Below are 6000 nucleotides of genomic sequence, written 5' to 3' on the forward strand. Positions count from 1 at the left end.
CCGGAAGCCCTATTAAACCACATTTGGACTCTTTCTTTTCAGCTTTGGTGCCTAAGGAAAGGTACACCTATCTCCACCGGAACCTTCCTCCATACATCAGCAGCAAGATCTCCTTTATTTAAAACATGCTCCACATCTTCTGATTGCCTCATCTCACAACAATCATATGTCAAAGCAAGTGATACCCCCACCCTTCTCACCTTTTCATCAACGCTTAAGCACTCAAAAGCAGTTTTCCACATACATATAATAATTTTTTTCGGTAACCATTTGTTCCAAACTCATTTTGCTCAATCAAACTTTGGAGCTCTAACTCTGATAGCATCTCATGCCAACTTTGTATTAAAGAAATCATTCTTTTTGGAGAGCCATAACAGTATGTCCGAAGAGTTTCTAAGTTTTCTAACTCTTTCCATCACTTTTTTCATTTTTTTAAATCCTAGATTCCTTTACAAATTTTCCACATCTCACACATTATTAATAACCAAATCTTTTAATCTATTATGTGAATGTGCACCATCTGGACATTCTAAAAATAGAGGTCCCGAATCTAGAAACTTATCATACTACAATTTTACATTTCCTTCTCTAACCTTCCACTTATATTTACTTAACAGTTCAGGCATATACTGCAGAAATTTTCTCCAAAAAGAAGAATTCGATTCATGTGGCCTGTCAAGAGCAATATGTTATCCTTTAACATATTTAGCTTTAAAAAATCTAGCCCATAAAGAATTTTGTGTTAATAACTGCCAACCAAACTTAATAAATAATGACCGTTGCACTTCCGAAATATCTCTTACTCCTATGCCCCCCTTCCTCCATAGGATCACACAATTTCTTCCAAGCCTTCCATTTCATTTTTTCTTTTCCATCCTTAAATCCTCAGAAAAAAGAGGCAAACATACCTTGTATCTTTTTTATCACCAGTTTCGGGGCATTTAGAACAACTAACAGATGCAATGACATGCTCGAAAGCACATGTCTCAACAAAACTAGACGACCTCCTTGAGATAACAGTCTACTTTTTCAGCTCTCAATTTTCTTACAAATTTTTTAAATTAAAGGGTCAAAATGATAGCCCTTCAATTTACCATCTACGGTCAGCACTCCCAAATACGTAGAAGGAAATTTTACCTTCAATAAAACTAGTCTCTTGTAGAATTTTTCCCATTCTCTGAGTACCCAATTTTTTTAAGAAAAAAAATAGCTGATTTATCTTTATTCACCCTTTGACTAGTTTAGCTTTCATACTCTTTGATCACCTCTATTAACTGTCTAACAGATTTTTTTACCAGCATTAACAAATATAACATTATCCGTGTACATTAATTGCGATATAATAGGTGCACCACTCGAATGCGCAAACGGTAAAATACGCTTCTGTCAACTTTTTTTGAATTAATTTAGAAAAAACTTCTTTCATGATGATGAAAATATACGGGGACAACGGATCCCCCTACCTCAAGCCCCTTTTTGACTTGAAAAAACTCCTCTAAGTGCCATGCATCATAACAGAATACCAAAGAGTAGAAATACAATTCTGAGTCAACTTATAAAACTAATCTAGAAAACCAAGAGCATGGAAAATCTGATCTACCACCTACCACTCCACTTGATTATAAGCTTTGCTCATGTCAAGTTTTAGCATCATATTACCTCCTTTTACCCGCCTATGTAATAATTTTGTCATTTCTTGAGAAATCATTATATTTTCAAAATACTCATCCCTTTTAAAAAAACACTTTGCTCAAAAGATATTAAATCACTAATCACCAACGATAGCTTGCCAATAAGGATTTTGGAGAAAAATTTATAGATTACGTTACAAAAGCTTATCGGGCAAAATTTATCAAAAGAATGAAGATCTTTTACTTTTGGAATAAGAACTATATAAGAGGAACAAAAGTACCGAGGCAACATATCACCTTTGAGGAACTCCCTTACTGCATTCATCATATCATTTTTAATAATCTTCCAACAGATAATATAGAAAGAAGACCCAAAACCATCCGGACCCAGGCTACTGTTCACAAAAATAGAAGAAATAGTTGCAAATACTTCCTCCTTGGTCAGTTCTTCCTTCAACTGTCTTATAGAATCCTCAAGAACCACCAATTGGATAATACTGTCCAGATTTGATCTTTGCACTGAACTATTGTACCTCAAGAATTGCTCAAAATAATTCACAACCTCATCATGAACCATCTGCATATTTTCCAGCACTGAACCATCAAGAAGCACCATTGAGTTCACACAAGAGTTACACCTTTGCACAATCACCGCATGGAAAAACTTTGAATTCTGATCACCCTTAGTCAACCATTTCATCTTTGCTTGCTGCGCCAGCCTTGTATTTTCCCTTCTATACCATACCTCCAATTTAGCCTTAGAAATAAGGATCTCTTCTTGAACTGATTTTAAGTACTTTGTCTGCAGTAAATCTCATATTTCTCCACCCTTTCCTTCAACTCTTGAATGATACCACCAACACGACCGAAAGTCTGTTTATTCCACACCCTAAGCTTTTTTTTTATCCTTTTCAATTTATCCGCCAATTTACAAAACCCTGAATCCGTCACAATATGTTCTCTCCAAAATGATTCAACCATTTTCAAAAAATCCTCATGCGACGTCCACATGTTCTAAAATCTAAAAGGCACTAGCCCATACCCCTCCATACTCGCACTTAGCTGTAATATGATAGGAGATTGATCTGAAGTATATTTTCTCAACAATGATGTCTTAGATTCATTGTATTTTACAGAAAAAAACAATATTAATCAGCATCCTATCAAGTTTCGCCCAACTTCTCGTTAATCCTCGATGGCCATTATACTAGGAAAATTGACTTCTTTTGAATCTGAGGTCCAATAATCCACATCTATTAATACAACCATTGAATTCGGCCATAGATGAACCCAAGCAAGGTTGACCTCCCACCCTTTCCTCATCTGACCGAATTACATTAAAATCTCACATAACAACCCAAGTCACTTCAAAACTCGACATCCCTTGAATATGATATCATTTAGTATATACAAAGGTAAAAAGTAGAAAGCCTCTATTCTCTGTTAACAAAACTGTTAAACATTGATTTAAAGCACCCACCCAATCAACCTGAACATCATCATTCCAGAACAGCCAAATCTTTCCACCTTCCTCTACATTAGAACAAAAATTAGTAAATTGCAAATACACCGCCCACCTTTGTATCTTTTCCACATCTTGAAAAGGTTTAAAAATAGCCAAAATCAAAACTTTCTGATCTTTCACAATTTGTTTCAATTTTCTCTTTGACGTGCCCAATCCTCTTATATTCCAAAAACATAACTTTACCAATCATAAGTTCAATTTTTAAGGCACTGTCTTAGCCCTTTTAGACTTTCTCACTTGCCCATCTTCTTTATTTATTATTCCTTCCGATCCACCCACTGTCACATTACTTGGATTAGAGCAATATTTTTTTTGAGTATCAATGCAAACCTCCATATCTCCCTCAGATAACACATCATAATTATCCCTATACACCTCACCCTCCTCGTCCCTCTCTCTCTCTCTCTCTCATCCACCTCCTCCACCAGAGACTCCTCCCCATCCTTATCCTTTTCAACTTCTCCCCCCCTTCATCAAAAACTCTAATTTCCTGGGTAGTCCTAGATCAACCACCCAGTTCTACCTGCACTCCTAACATCCATGACTTATGATCTTGAGAGCATTCGGCTTTTTCTTCACTATTCTTCTCTTCCAAGTTTACTTCATCCACTTTATGTGTACTCACATTGCTAACCTCATTCACAACTTCTTTATTTTTCTCATTTATATTCGAAGGACCACTTACGTCTCCATTCTTCTTCTCCTCCACCCTCTAATCCTGAATCTGCAAAATAGGACCTTCCTCTTCAACTATCACATTTTTTTTTTTTTTCACCCACTTCTTTCCAAACCATCCCATCTCCCTCTTTCCTCATACATACCTTCCTTTTATCCTGAGGCTTTACTCCAAACCAGCATACCACATCAGTGTGACCTTGCCTACAACATTTATTACAATGGAAACTCCTCTTCTCATATATTACCCTTTGCCAACTCTACTTTTGTCCTACCACCAATGGAAAACCCTCCACAGGATCCTTCTGCAAATCCACTTTAACACACAATCTTGTACTAGTGGCTTGTATTCTATATAATATGATATTATCCATACCCAAAAATCTACCAAATCTAGTGGTCAAACAATGTAAACAGTCCAGTTTATATAAATGTAAAGGCAAACCTGGTAAAAGAATCCACTGTAGTGTGATCGATGGCTCCTTGTTGACATGAAAATTCACGGACTAGTTAAATAGCCGAAATTGACACCCTGCCACTCATCTTTCTTCTCATGCCCATGCATGAATGTAGTCCTTTTCATTTACCAAATGCAACAAAATATGATAGTTGTTCATAAAACTTATCATTGGAACTTCAGAAAGATCCCAATATTGGATAATATGCCTCCGAAGGACATCAATAAACGACTTTGCAGAAAGAAATTTAAGTATCAACGCAAACTTCAGATCCTCAGCAGTCTTTTCCATCTCCACATCTGAGAAAATAAAACCTAATTTCTCATTAATCAGTTCCAGCTTCCTCAAAGGGATTTTGAATTTCGAAGAGGAATTAGCCTCTTCAATGCTTCTGCAAATGATTTTCCCCCAGCTAAACCTTCCCTCTTTCCGATTGTATCATCCCTCGAACTACTCCCTGCAACCTGTAAACCACTGTCGACACCTCCCCTTAATCCTTTGGTAACAGCTACCGGAGATGGCTCGGCCATGGCTAGCAGCTACCTATTTTCCATATTGAACACCAACAAATAAAAAACCAACCTTTTGTGGAGAGAAAATGGAACTTGAGTTTCGATGGCGCTTGCAAACTCCTTGGCGTGCAGTGTCCTTTCTCGGTGATTCACAGTAACGATAACGTCGTTGGACAGTACGTTGTCGCTGTCACCGTATGTCGTCGCAGACTCACCATCGTAGCTTTGTCATTGTCGTCTCAGGTTCTCTTTTGCAGCCCTAACTCTTGAAGAGAAACCGAGAGCTTCCTGTCGGTTCGCAGAACCGAAACCTCTATTGGAATATGTAGACGTGCTATGTCGTTGTCGCTGTCCCAGAAGCTTCCCGACGATTCATCGTAACGAGGACGCCGTTGGATACATCGTCGTCACCGTCACCTTTGTCGCCGTTGTAGGTTCAGTTGCCGTCGCCGACTGTAACTAGGGTTCGCTTCTCCTCACTGAAACTATCATTCAAAGGCCTACTCCAATAAGTTCAATCTAAAGAAACAAGTGGAACATCTTTTATACATATAATAACATTCAATTGTATTAGATTTTAACCACAATACCCTTTCATATTTCTAGGAGCATTTTATTTCTCCTTAATTCTTTGAGTCTCAAATCTAAAATCCGTGCATGCTATAATGTGTATCTATATAATGTATATGTATTAACGGCCAAAGCCTTAATTTGTGTGTTAATTCTTTATGTTGTTTTTTGGAGGTGTAGGAGGAGCTGCAGATGGAGGTGGAGAAAAGAATGAATGATTCGTGTATATAATTGAAACAAATATAATTGTTGAAGTTGTTTTTAATTATTGAGATTATTTTTATAAAGACTTTTGTTATATTTAAAAATGTGGATGTTAGGCCTGTATAAGGCAAGTTTGATATTTAAATTGACATTAACTTAAAATAATTTGCACGTGTCCCAACTATTTAAAATAAAAGTTTAATAATAGTTAAATAGTGAACTAAACCTATGTTTGGAGATGCTTTAGATTTGGAGTTGTATTGAATTTTGATAAGTATTATAAAATTGTATTGAAATTTATTCAAAATCTACCCAAATTCAAATTCAAATTCAAGATCTGCTTCCAAACATAGCACAAATATTTCTTAAAAACTACTCTTTTTTATAACCCCCAACTTCCTTAAATTGAAGTAAGAGAAGAGGTG

The 6000-nt window shown here is 36.5% G+C and overlaps 1 long non-coding RNA gene across 2 annotated transcripts in view; it reads left to right on the forward strand.

Moving 5' to 3' along the window:
* The window catches only part of LOC131148710 (uncharacterized), a 30071-nt gene extending 24280 nt beyond the window's left edge, over nt 1-5791 (forward strand). Inside the window, exon 5 of one of the 2 annotated variants that reach the window (XR_009135059.1) lies at nt 5546-5791. This is a non-coding gene — a long non-coding RNA (uncharacterized LOC131148710). The remainder of the gene's footprint in view (nt 1-5545) is intronic. The other variant, XR_009135058.1, reaches the window with a different exon arrangement.
* The last annotated feature ends 209 nt before the right edge of the window (nt 5792-6000 follow it).

The sequence above is a fragment of the Malania oleifera genome, chromosome 2 (genome assembly GCF_029873635.1).
Source record: "Malania oleifera isolate guangnan ecotype guangnan chromosome 2, ASM2987363v1, whole genome shotgun sequence".
In the NCBI taxonomy this organism is placed as follows: domain Eukaryota; kingdom Viridiplantae; phylum Streptophyta; class Magnoliopsida; order Santalales; family Ximeniaceae; genus Malania; species Malania oleifera.